General features: G+C 45.5%; 1 long non-coding RNA gene across 4 annotated transcripts in view; it reads right to left on the bottom strand.

Annotated features, from left to right (window-relative positions):
* The window catches only part of LOC128080360 (uncharacterized), a 50,458-nt gene that overhangs the window by 9,386 nt on the left and 27,197 nt on the right, over nucleotides 1-13,875 (bottom strand). For all 4 annotated transcript variants that reach the window (XR_008206620.1, XR_008206623.1, XR_008206621.1 and 1 more), the window contains 2 exons: nucleotides 11,824-12,032; nucleotides 4,746-4,863 (listed from right to left, as the gene is read on the bottom strand). This is a non-coding gene — a long non-coding RNA (uncharacterized LOC128080360). The remainder of the gene's footprint in view (nucleotides 1-4,745; nucleotides 4,864-11,823; nucleotides 12,033-13,875) is intronic.

Genomic DNA, 13,875 nt, shown 5'->3' with positions numbered 1-13,875 from the left:
TGTTAAAAATCCCCTTGGCTATGTGAAAGAATGTTTTCCTACACTGCAAAAGAAAAGTGCAAGCCAAGACCAGGCTCTACTTTCTTAACATTAATCATAGGACTCAGCCTTGGTGGGTGTCATAATTTGGTTTTGGTAACCTAATACATAATAAGAACCCTACACAGTAACACCAGCTCAGAAAGAAACACTGAGCTGAGGCCACAGCTGTGATACCCAATTGCCTTCGCCTAGATACTGCAGTCAGCATGCATAGTCCTTAATAGGGAGTTTCAAAACAGCCTCCAACATTTGTAGTCGTAGAGCTCAACCTGTTTGCTGCAGTGTCAGGAGATTTGAGGACACTCCAGTCACCTTGCTTCAGCACCGCCCCAGGCTTTCAGCAGAGCTCCCTCTCCTCTCAACACCTACATTCACCTGCCAATTAACAGCTCATAAAAAGAACTTCCAAAAGTGTCTGCAGTTTGTCAAAGTCTGCATTTGATGATAAATACTTAAAAGATCAAATGTCTAAATTATCTCCTAGTCCTTGTGTTTTTGTTTTTGTTTTTTTTTTTCTTTCCTTTTCATCCTTTACTATCCCTTAATTTATCAGAGGTCTTAGCCAGTGCAAATGAACTACCCACACACACTGCTATGTGTGACAGCACAATCCATCTAGGAAAATTAATTCAGGAGCAGTGATTTTCTTATGCCTTTTACTTTCTCAGGGTCCAGGAGTTCTTACAGAGCTTGCTAAGGAACCATTTTGATTGGCCTGTTTGTGTGAAAATAACCCACGTTTCCTTGGCATGTCAAGAATACAACATGCCAGCAATAACTTGCATACTTTTGAAGGCCTTTCTGCTTGTGAAAGACTAGCATGCTACTAGCTGTATCAAGAGGTCTAAAACATGCTTGTGGGACTTGAAAAAGGCCTTTCCAATGGTGGATGTAAGTTAATTTGCAAGGCTAACTCATTAAATTAGCAGAACTGCTGCATCTCTGAAGGAGTAATGGCCATCTTATGCAACAGATGAAATGTGCTCATCTAAAAAGGAAACCTCACATTGCTTAGCTAATAATGAAATAACAGACCATCACAAACTCTTTCCAGACTACTCTTATTTGGATGTGCTCCACGTCCTTTTCCAAGCCAGCATAAGCTTCTGGGTTATCCTATCTCCTTTCATATTTCTACATTTACAGTTTGATCCTGGCCTGGATAGGTAGGCAGAAGCAAGCTGAGAGGAACAGCATTACCTTCACAACCTGTGGCAATACGTATTGGAAAAGAGCATCCCATCCATCTGAAGGATTGCCATGTCCATAGGGTTTCATGCAGCCCTGTTTAGTTTGTAGCTTCTTTAGATCACTGTGATTTAGATCACTTTAGATTTAAGGTCACTTAAACTTGTAACATTTCCCTTTTTACTGCTATTGTAAATAGTTATTGCAGGAATAGGGAACTTTTTTTTTTTTAAACATGGAATTGATCTTATGAGCAGCCTCCTTCAATGTGTTAAATTGAAGGTAATTATACAGCATCCAATAGGAGGACTGTGTCAGAATCTCGAGATCTCAGACACTGCACGGTCCCTTGCATTTACATGTCCTTCACTGCAAAGGAACAGCAGCACTTGGTAGAAGTGTTTGCTAATGGCGTGAGTAGAACTAATGGCATCTGAAAGATGAACAGCCACCCAACTCCCAGCAAGGAAGCTTTCTGCTCTGCCCCCCTGAGAGCACACCGACAGAGCTAGCTTCCTGCCCTGACACCAGCACAGACTGCTGACCTGTGGCTGAGCAGCAGCTCATGTCTGGGGAAGGACCGGTTGTGCTAACCCACCAGACCTGCAGTTGGTAACAGCAAGTAACATGCTGCCGAGGGGACCATTCACAGGTTCCTTCATTCACTACACATGGACAAGATGATATCTGTTCAATCATCCTCAGTTGGCATTTACCAGGTCAGCCTCCTTTACCTAGGTGTGTTTCCCTTCTTCTCCCCCCAGAGCAGAGGAGCCGAGGGGAGGCCTGATGGCAGCTACAGCTCCTCACAGGGAGCGGAGGGCAGCGCTGAGCTCTGCTCTGTGTGACAGCGACAGCATGGAGCTGTGTCAGGGGAGGTTCCCTCTGACTCAGGATATTCTCTGATTCTTCTCTCAACTCAACATAAGAAATGACAGAAACTCTCAGCCACTTCTTTTATAGACATTAGATTAATTTTTCATTCCTGGGCCAGCTACCAGCCCAGCAGTTGCAACCAAACATCTGCCTGGGGCAACAATGCAGCCCTACCTTAGCAGGGCTGAAAGCCCACCAGAGGACAGCAGTGGCTCTCCATGAGGAGCCCCTGAATATCAGAACACCTGCATGGCAGCAAACATCCTGGCCAGATCCCACCTCCAGCCATGAGCTGCATAGGACCTGGCTGCTTGGCCGCATGCTTCAACCCTCTCTGCAGAGCAGAAATCTGCACCAGTACTGCTGCCCAGACATCTCAGAGCACAGAGGCAGGAATGGTATTTGCTGTTACACCTACTTATGTCTCTGTGCTGGGCAAAAAACTAGCCCTTCTGGCTCATCTAGTCTTTACCCAAAGATCTAGAGTTCAATTACATCCTTAGCACATCTGGTTTTAGCAGTGCAAGCTGAATACTCCAGAAACCACAGAGCAAAGGTGTTTGAGTTAAGAATGTGCTTGCGATTTAAAAAAAAAAAGTACAACAGTTTTCAAGTGTTTGTTTAGAGAAAATAATTTTCATTTAAATGCTGGCACAATTTCAACAATTTGAGCTTAATTTTGAAGCGTTGAAAATGCCTTCAGATAATTTCTGTACATTCCAGACCCCAAAAGTTATCATAGGAAGTAAGTCACCTAAGAAATCAGCTAACAGCATAGCTGAAACTCATTTCCTGTTTTCTAAGAAAACAAAAAAGGGCTCCATGCTTTTAAATCTTTCTGAGAAAGATCTTCTCGTGAATAGTTTAAACTAGGCAAGTGGGTTTGACTTTCTCCTGCCCAAAAACAATGTTCTCTCCTTGAAAATGCCTCCAAAGCTTTCACATGCCATATTGGTTCCAGTTGTACTTTGGTACTGTTACAGTTGGTGTTACAGCTGGAAAGATAATTGTGATGAAAACCAAGCAAAATTGGGTCCTCAGCTCAGCTCAGACAAGTTTGCAGATCCCAACCAGACAGATCACAGAAGGGCTCTTACACTGAAGTTTTGTTAGCAGCCCCACTTGTAACACAGTGTGCCTCCATCTAGCAAGACAAGATGTTGCAATGAGCTGCAACTGCTGCTGTTGCCTCATACTGGTTTCAAGGGAGCAGATTCTTTAATATTTTGCTAGGGTTTGCTAGGGAAGCTGGTTTCCATTTAAAAAGGAGGGGAAAAAATCTCTCTAAGCCAGCTTTTGAATGCTTTCCTTTGTTAACTAGCACATTTAACAGGCCTGAATATGACAACAAATTTCACATCAATAGCATGCCTCAAAGGGAGAAAATGAGCAAGGAAAAGCAGCTTGAACAGTGATAAGTGAGAGGATACCTGACAGCACAATCTGCTTTTGGGTTGGTTTACAGAAAGAAAGAAAATATTAAGAAGATAAATATTAATAGTGTTCCCTCTCTGTCAGGATATCCCTTCCCTTGCAATCATGCAGTTTTATTGGACCTTTGTACTCACAAAGCACTGAGACACAATCTGTTTCCCCACTAGGAAAAGGTGAAGAATGTCAATTTGATTTTGCTAAACCCAATGGTGTTCTTGGAGGGAAAAGTATGCTAGCACTCTGCTAGCACAGCCACTGCAAACACAAAATATCTGCCTGTGGAAGACAGGGGCTTCATCCCCGTGTTGTTGAGTTTGGTGGCAGTTACCTATTTGCAAGCCACTCAAATCCTCTGTTACATTTTTGTATGGCCCTTCCACCAGGCTAATCTTTGCAATTGTAACAAGGAAGAAAAGGCGATGCTCTCTTTAGTATAAACACCAGTGAAAATAATGTAGCCCTTTGCTTTTGTCAAAGCTGAACAACCTCCAGGAAAGCCACCTTTATTAGAATTTATCAATTTATCTATCTCAAGCACCTCCACATTTCTTTAAGTGATCAAGCGATCAGCAACTGCTACTGCTTGAAGCTTACCCTGAGATATCACAGAGTCTTTCATGGAAGAGGGTTCATTTTTCGAGATGGCCATTTCGGGTCCTGGAAAAATAAAAACTGATACTCACAAAATCCTTTGTTAGATTTACAAATGCAGTCAACCTAATTTTTTATTTATTTATTTTTTAAATCTTGCTCTTCCTCCAGATTTAGCTTGTATCCCAACTTTCTGTTTCCTACAGCAACTTTCTTTGGGCTTTAGCTCAATCTGCACACGATTAACCTACAGATACTCTCCATCAGCATTTCTACTTGGAAGCAGCCAAGAAATTAAAGGTAAATTAGTTCACTGTTGAATCACTTGATATAATAGACTCAGTGTGTTAATCCTGATGTATATGGTCTGGGAAAGAGAGTAGAGAGGGCTGTTGTGTTGGTTTGGGAAGTTTTTCTTGTCTGTGCCTAGCACATGTGGTAAGGCAACAGCAATAAATCAGAACAAAGGAAATAAAGCACTAAGGCTTTAGGGAACATGTGTTTTAGAAGAAAAAGTTGGCTCACCACTAAAAACAGTACTGCCTCATAACGGATGTTTAAAATACAGATGTAAAAGAGAAAGACAAAATTATGTAAATAATACAGTGACTTACAGGTCGGTGCAGCTTTCAAACAACACTGCAAACGTATCCATTTTCCTGGGCCCAGACAGACCTCAAGCTCCAAGACAGCGTCCCATCTCATCTTCAAGCTGTGTTGTAACACATCAGGCTGCCAACAAAGCATTAAATAGTTAAAACCAACCCAAGTAACCAACATATCTTTTCCCAGGATCAAGGCTCCCCAGCTGCTATTGACAGCCCCACTGCAAAGCAACATCAGCTTGAGACACGCAGCTGGAGGAGTAATTTGTCTTCCCAGGACTCATGCATCCCTCATGCTGTAACGGCATGCTATGGCAGCAGTTTCACATGGCAACAGAGGGCTTTGCTGAGACTCCTTTCTCAATGCTGGGCAGGCAGAAATGCTCAACTGAAGTGATAATTACTCTGGAGCAGATTTTTCCAACATATTTAGGAGTCCTAGAAGGGAAGAAGGGGGAGGGGAGTTCTCCAAGTCTCCAGGTGGGTCAGACTCAATCCCCAAGCTGGGCACTTTCCTCCTCTCTCCCTACAACTTAGTGTCCTTTCAGAAGTGCCACTCTGCACTTTCAGGCACCTCAATGTGTCTGCAAAGAATCTGAGGTTTCATATCACAACCTCCTGTCTCATAGGATGCCCCTGGGACTTCCAGCCAGGCCAGGGGCCAACACTGGGCAAACCCAGGCTGTGGGCAGGAAAGCAACCCCAGCAGCTGGCGGGACACAATAAACCCCAAGAGAATGAAAAGGCTCCTACTTGTCTGTCCCATGCCTGTTAACTTTCTAGGGTAAATGGCCTTTATTTCATTTAATGCAATATCTTTGCCAGCAGTCCTCTGGCCAAGTAGTATAACATTAAATGTGCCCTACACACACTTTGCTTTCAATGCTGGTCTGTCTTTCCATATTTCCCCTCTTCTCTTGCTTTATCAGTTCCATTCTTACATAGAAACAAAGCCTGTGTGTTGAGAACTGAGCTGAGGCTGTGAAAAAAGTTACAGGAGGAAGACATCATAAAAGTAATCTTGAAAAAATAGTTTGGGTGTGATTGATGAGCTCAGACCTGTGATAAGTCCTTATTTAAAGCAGAAGGTAGAGAAACAGAGCCAGCAGTGGGAATGCTTAGGAGTGAGGAGAGTGGAGCCACATCTCCCTGCACCAGTAGGTGAGTGATGGATGCTGGAGGGAACAAGGGTCTGGCATTATCCCCAAGCAGGGCTTTGATCAGGATGCACAGCACAAAGCACAAAAAGGACAGGGAACAGCACAAAACCTTCAGGAATATTGAAGAGGAAGGGGAGAAAAAATGCAATTCCCTTTGCTACTGGCTAGTGGTGAAACAGTAAAATCCTGGCATAACGATCTTAAAATGCATCCAAAGAGTACCTCTCTACAGTGAAGAGAGGAGAAAAGTCACCTCTGTCAGCACTTCTCCTCATTCACCATCTTGAAAACCTGACCAGGAGCCACCAACAGCACATGGTGGGCTGGCTGCTCAAAGCTGAGAAGTATCAGCTCTACTAGATTGTAAGGTTAAAGCAGGGCATACTAGAAGGGGAGTTTGCAGACACCAGTGCTCTGAAACAGTACCATCCCACCACCTGAAATCACATACCATGTGCTGAACTGGGCAGTGCCTTTCCACCCTACTGGTCCTAGCAGGCTGGTATTTTACCAGACACTGCCATTTATCATCTGAGAAGTGAAAGCCACTCATATCCTGCAGCAACCAGCGCCAGAGCAGACAGGGCCAGACATCTCTCTCTCTCCTGGGAAATGCTCCCATCCTTGCTCCATCAGGTCATGCAAGCACAAGCAACCCAAAGAGTCTCAAAGGGAGCTTCCTCACATAAACGAGCTCTCCAAGCTTCAGTAAATGAAATCTAGAAGAGATTGGTTTGGGTTAGAAGCAGAAGGAACTTGCGCAGGTTAAGTGACTGATGAGCAGGGAAAATGCACAGCAATCTGGAACAGCTGCCCTGCAGTATTCAGTAGGACCCAGCAGTGCCTGTTTCAAATGATAAATCTGAAAATGAGGCCTCCAAAATCTTGATGCTAGTTTAAAAACCCAAGCAAACAAAGAACTCAGTGAATTTCTGGTTCTTTATTCATTGCTTTCCAGTTACTGAGCCTGAAGAATATATTCAGGTCATGTTTTCAATCTTTTCTCCATTATTACAAAAGAAAGAAGCATGTTTTATAATATTACATTGTACTGAAAACTGAGATTTCCTCCTTGTGCTCTCTTTCAGAGTCCACACCTCTGAGGAAAGCTCAGAGCACTGTCAATTTGTGAGAAAACAGAACAGGCAGAATTGGAATTCCAGAGGCGGATGATCACAGGTGAACTCAGTACAGACATTTTATTAAATCGTGCAGACATTTTATAAATCAGCCAAGGCCAAATTATTGCTAAGAGAAGAAATCAATTTTAAACCAAAAAAAAAAAAAAAAAAAAAAAAGCAAAAAAGCTGTAGAAGCCAACCTAGTCAAAGCCTGAAAGAAAAACTCAGAGCTTGGAACACAGGGTTTTGGCTGCTGCCCATGACTGGAGCCCTGCTGTGAGAGCAGCCAAGGACCACCCCACTGCTGGAACACTAACAGGGGACAGCCACAATCCCACCCAACGAGTCCCCAGACACACGGATGTCACTGCAAGATCCCCTCCTTCTGCCATGCCCTGGCCTCGGCGCTCAGGCTCCTGCCCTGCGGCTGACAAACTGGGTCAGGGTAATCTCCAGCAATCCAGCTAAGCCAGCTTTCTGCCTGCTCTGCATTTTCAGCAGCAATGCAGAGCAGATGTAGTGGGGGTCAGGATCTGGCCCCCCGCATGCATAGTTTTAAAGATCACATTCAGCAGAAGCTATTGCGAGGAGGAAAAAATTGCTGAGCCCAAGTTATTCCTCTGACCTTGAATGCTTTAAAACATAATATTTTATTTGGCTGGTTATGAGAAACATGTGGCAGAACCTTCATTTTTCTGGAAGGTTTGTCCTGCAACACAAAAGGAAGAAAAATAATCAAACTTCTATTCCACCTCTCTCTGCTATGCACATCCCTGCACCCACATAAGCTGCTCTCACTTGAATTTTAAGATCTGAATACATTTGATAACTGTATTTGCTCGGCAGAAATGCCAACAAAGTTCCAGTCAAAAACAAACACTGCGGTCTGCAGGTTTGGGGCAAACAGGAACATGCCCCCATTAAAAGTTCATGCTCAGAGTGAAATCGGAAGGGTCAAAATGAACAGTTACTTAAGAAAAAAAAAATGTTCAGGACACACATCAGTAGCACAAAACGTTCAGCCAGCAATTCCTACCATACCTAGAAGCAGCTGAATTTTGTTCAGTGCTCAACAATTATAAAGCTTTACCTGAGTACAAGGCTTTTGCAGAACCATTTGGGGGGAGAAAAGTTTATTTGCAGAGTTCTGGTTTCCAATCTGACCTAAATTCTGCCGCATAGCTGTTCTCTTGTTTGAAAGAGACAGGACTAACTCACTCACCTCCCCAACCTCCTGCACATGCTAAGGATCTCCAGCAGTATTTGCAGGAGAGACATTTATATTCAACAGAAGGAACACAGCAAGAGGGTTTCCTGCTTTCTCCATTCTGACAGCTGCTCTTGCTACATCCAACTCCCTCCTGAGCCTTTCCTATGGATGCATTATAAAAGACTTCTCCTACTATGGCTAGTGGGGCTTCAAGCCCTCAACCTGCGGAGCAAGTGGAAGCCTGCTGCAGCAACACAAGAGGTGCTGAGTCCCTGGTCCTCTCCTGCAGACAGATGATGCTGTGGGCATGCAGGTGTAGAGCCTAGTATGTTTCACTCTACCAGCTCAGCTCCACAGTTGGTTACTTCCAGCTGGAAGACAGCAGCAAGCAGCAGTGGGAGGTAGCCTTCCCGGCCTTTCTATCTGCTGTAGACATATCACAGCAAATGTATTTCTAGACATCTCAGAGCAGGAAAAGGGTCATGATGGTTAGGGCAGTGATAGCTATTGCCCTACTTCCTTCATCAGAGGTAAATCCCACAGCTGTCCTCTAAGGCTTCTCCGCAGCTAAGCAGGACCTGTAGCTCCTTCTCCTCCTGCTGAGCAACCAATTAGCCCCAGGCAATCTCTTTCCTTTTAAGTAACAGGCAAGTCTGCTGTTCAAGGCACCTGTGCTCTGTGTTCAGCAAATCAGCTGCCATCTGGCTGTGCTCGTCAGGCAATCGGTGAGAGCCCCTGTGTGCAGTGCCTGTTGCACAGCCAAGAGCTCGCTGCTGCTCAGCAGCTGGCAGTTGGCACAACAGCCGCGCGTGACTCAGGCTGGCGCAGCACTGGAGATGCGTTCCCCTAGTTTATATCTGCAAGAGATTCATTGCGTTCAGACAGTGTTGTTGGCGTGCCAGCTATGCTGTAAAAATCTGGAGTTAATAAACTCCACTTTCAGGTCAAGGCACTGCTTTCCAGGGTGTAGCTTTGTAGTGCAGGCAGTGCTCACTCCCACCCCAGCAGTTAGTTGCTGCTGATGTGTTTCCCATTGGGAAAACCCCACGACTGCATACAAGAACAACTCTGGGAAAAGCCTCTTGCTCCACCTCATCCTGCCCAACAACCTGGCCTTTCTGCTCCCTTCAGGGTGGAGAGCACAGCCCACAGTCCTGAAGCCCCAGTCTTTACCCCCAACCATGTGAGAAGCCTCCTGGAACCTGCAAACTCGGCTCCCCCCTAAGAAAGGAGAGAATATTTAAAATAAAAAATAAAAGAAAAAGAAGCAGAAGATGTCACAGATATTGCAACCCCTTGAAATCAGAGGAATCTGAATAATGTTAATTCAATTCCAGGTACAGAATAGTGACTGCCCTGGATAGCACCTCACTGCAGCAAAGCAAATCCCTCCTGAGAGAGCTGGTCAGCCCCTTCTCCTTCCACTCCCTCTCAAGGGAACCTGTCCTGGAGCATTTCTGGTTACGTAGGCCTAAACCTGCTTCAGATCTGCCCTTTAACCTCCGTGCCTTACATCCAAAGCTGCAAGATGGAACATTTTTTCTTTTCCTCGCCTTTCCTGCAAGAAAGCATAAGGAAAGGTAAGCTTTGCTCTTTGGACGCTTTTGGCTGGAGATCCAGGAGAGGAAAGAATCCATCTCTTTTCTGCTGCTCTGCCAAGCATTTGTGGCCCTGGGGGGACACTGCACTGTCCCCTTGTAGGCCTGGGAGCAGTTGGGGTTTTCCCTGCAACACTGCCAGGCTGGTTGCAGCCTGGTGCTGCCCTGCTCGGGAGTGAGCTGCATTGAAATGCTGGAGGATAGGCTGCATTGAGTTCACTTATGGAGCCATATAAATAACAGGAGCACCTCTGCCACATGGGCTACATGCTGCTAAACTGCTGCTGCATCTCTCCACAGAATTGGTGACATTTTAGAGAGGGTAAACTAACTCATGCATTACACCGCAGCTTTTCTTCTGCACTCAGCTGTGGATCATCAGCCAGAAAGGGGTGGAAATGTCTTCCACTTCTCAGCATCCCCACAGAACAGGTATGCTTCAGCACTGGCTATATTTCAGTAGAATTATTCACTTACTCTCATCTGTATTTTGAGCTTGTATTAGGTAGACCAACATCAATGGAGCTTCACCAGTTTATATCAGCCTAAGAATGTGGCTCTGTGTTCTCATGGCACGGAGCTTGGTCCTGGAATTGAAGCAGCCTCAGCAGCCTCAGTCTGGGAGCCCTGAGTGGGACAGTGGGGCTAGGAGAGGTGGGCTTGTTTTGTGGCACTCCTGGGAAGAACAGCCACAGTGAACGACAGGCAAGTAGCATAGGAGCATTTCTGAGGAAATGCACAGCCAGCAAAACAAAACATGTTAGGAACAAAATGGGGAACAGGGGCTGGAGGAGAAGTGCCAGAGGCAGAAGAGAGCCTTGACATGGGCATTAAGGAGTGCAGGATCAGACAATGATCCATGAGACAGCCACAGCTAGTGCCACCCGCTTTTCTTCCCATTAACCAAAAGGATTAAAGCACTTGAATTCAGCCACTGAGAATAATATTGGCAAGTACATGACAGCTGTGTGCAACTATAACTAATCCTAAAATACTGGTTCTGTGCCCATCCTTGAGCAGTAAACTTGTGTGGTGCTGAATGCTGGAAGTGAGGGGATATGTGAACACCCCAGCCTGGTCATGCCATACCCATCAGGGTTGACACAGTGTTACAGCCACCCTCAGTCCCCAGCACTTCCTGAACAATTAAAACATCCCTGAAAAAAGCCACCAAACTCTACAACCTCACCGACAGACATCTCAGCCCTTAGGTACATGGATTCAGCTTGGAAACTGATGTGAGAACCAGGCAGAGTACACCATGCTGTACCTTGAATACTGTGGTTGTCTGCAGGAACATTCACTCAGATATATCAGTGATCTTCTAAATGGGGCTGAACATTCATAACTCCACTTTACAAAAGGAACACAAGCCACCAAGATTAAAGGCTGCCACTCTGACAAAGGAAAGAAAACCTGCAAATACAACAGGCATGTTAAACAAGATTTTGGCAGAATTTGGCCACCTCAGTTGAAAACTGCAACTCTTGTTCAGCTGCTGCCTGGCCCCGGAGGTGCCTCAACTTGCCTGCTGCCTCCTGGTTGGGATCTCAGCCTCCGCAGGCTGTTATCCTGCTCCCAAGCATGTCCAGAGTTACTCCAGCCCAACCATCTCGGCTCCATCCCACAGCTGAGTGTGCCAGGTCCTGGCATCACTACCCAGGGCTGCCAGTGCTGTCCTCGTCCTCAGCCCAGGAGCCAGCATGTGTGAAGCACAGCAGCGAGCATTGCCATCCCCTAGAAATGCCTTTTGCTACTGCAGCCTAAGGGAGCACCTGCCCCAAGTCCTGCCCTACGCAACTCCCCAGCAGCCCCTCAAACATCCTGTTGCTGCACAGGGAGCAAGGCACAGATAGCCCTAGGCATGGTGACAGTGAAAGGGAGCACAGCCTACTATGGCAGACACACCAGGCACTCAGCAGCTACAAAGCCTTTCTTGGCTTTGGAGGCTGAAGCATTCAGCAGTACACTGCACAGAGTGATGGAGCCTTCAGTTACCTTCAAGCTATCCAAAGCTGTGATGCAGTACAGCAAGAGTTGTTTTCTTCCTTTGCAGATGCTCTGCTGTATCACAGTGTCTAAAACAATGCCAGATCTTGTCCAGAGCAAACCAGGCTGGGGTCAGCTGCATCATTTACCACTTTTTCATGTATAACCTAGGCTGGAGGCATAGTTTTATTTCAGAAATCCTGCATCAATTTCTCCTCCTGTTGTGGAAGCAGAGTGGTTTCAAACAAGAAATAGAAAAGAGAAAGTGTTTGTGGTAAATAAGTGCTGAGCTCCAATACCCTCCAGTACTGTAACCTCTGCAGCTTTCTCTGGGGTTAGTGCTTATTTACCCACTACCAATATTCTTAGTCTGACAGCTAGCAATGCATTAATCACTGTCATGTGATCTTTGTTTCTGCTTCTCTGCAGGTACCTGTCAGAATCACAGAAGATTGATTATCACACCACCATGTGTGCAGGAACACAGACTTGCACTCCCTTCAGCAGCCACTCCTGTCTGCAAGAAAACACATCCCTTCTCCCACTCCTTCCATCAGCTGGAGCAAAGCTATTCCCCTCGGATTTCCAGCTCCTGTGGTTTCACTCCACTTCAGCTGGCTATCTGCTACCTTTTGCCCAGACATCTGTCCTTCTTCAGCTTCACAAGCAGCACAAAGAGAATCATCAAGACACTTCTCTGCAGCACTGTGCCATTCCAGGCATCCTGCTCCCTTCATTAACCATGTGAGATGGTGTCCCTCTCTTCTTCACAGAAAGTTTTCTATGGCTCAGGTCTAACCCCCTGGCCACATTGTGCATGCAGCATTTAGAAGTACAATCAATAGACCCAAGAGCAGTCTCTGGGAAATATTTAATCTCCACCACAGTAGAAGCAGCTGCAGTCTTCTTACTCCATCATTCAGAAGAGCCCTGGCAGACTGAAATACGTATTCTGGGGTCTGGACCCAGCTGTCCACTGACACTGCCCGAAGATGGAGGGATGCAGTGGTCTGTCTGCATGTAGTGGCTGCAAGCACACATGTAAGCTGGTACAGCAGAAAGAGCCTCCAAAGTAGAGTAGTGAAGCTGTTTCCTACAATGTGAGTACAGCTCTTACCAAAAGGAAGAGAAAATAAGCTCAGTCTAAAGCATCTAAAATGAGAATAAATTAAAAAAATATTTTGTCAAATGCAAGCAGCTGCCATTAAGACAGGCCTCCAGCAATGCCCAGAGCCTTCTCTGCAGAAGCAACCAGGGAAACCTGCCTTGACTGCCCTTTGCTGCTAGCACTGCCTGAGGAAGTAATTCTCTTCTCTCCCTCCCATGAACATTTCTGTGCATGATTCAGCAGCTGTCTACAAAAAGCAATTGGGAAGATGAATGAGTTCATAGAGGGAACAACAGAGAGAGCATCTCTCTGGGTGAGTGGGGACATTTCAGCAGATGCAGCTCCCATTTGAGGTATGGGTAAGTTTGGAGGCGTCCAGCCCCGGGAGAAGCAGGAGGAATTGGGACTCTTATGTAAGGTGGAATTGCCATCTATGCACAGTGGAACTCTCCTACCTCCTGGCTTAGCTCTATACTTGGTTATTTTGTAGAGGGAATGAGATCACAATATACCTTAGGATTTAGGTGTTTTTAGGACCTTCCTGCAGAGGCTAAATGCTACTGTTTTTGCTGTAGCAGGATGTGCAATCACTGGGAAAGCAGCCCTTCTCCTCCCCCTAACCCATGAAACTGCACACATCTGCTTCTACACGGTGTTTGGAGAAAGCATGCAAAACAACCTCCTCATAAATTGTGCTGTAATAGGTCCATTGTTGTCTCTCGGAATCTGGACCCAGTTTGTTTCTTATTTGTAGCTTTTAATAATAAAAAATCTTTCCAAGATAGGGAGATAATTGATTTAGTATCTCCTAACAAATAACTAAACAGGAAAGATTCAAAACATGCATCTCTAAGCTCCTCTCAGCATTTGAGCAATGGGTTTTAGCCACAGGTTGGAATGCATGTATTTCAGAGTGTTCCCTGCTCTCTTTATCTCACCACTGCCATCAAGCA

This window comes from Tympanuchus pallidicinctus, unplaced genomic scaffold, assembly GCF_026119805.1.
Source record: "Tympanuchus pallidicinctus isolate F22 unplaced genomic scaffold, pur_lepc_1.0 scaffold1, whole genome shotgun sequence".
Lineage (NCBI taxonomy): Eukaryota > Metazoa > Chordata > Aves > Galliformes > Phasianidae > Tympanuchus > Tympanuchus pallidicinctus.
Note: the sequence above shows the minus strand (reverse complement) of the source record. Positions and strands in the feature narration are given on the sequence as shown.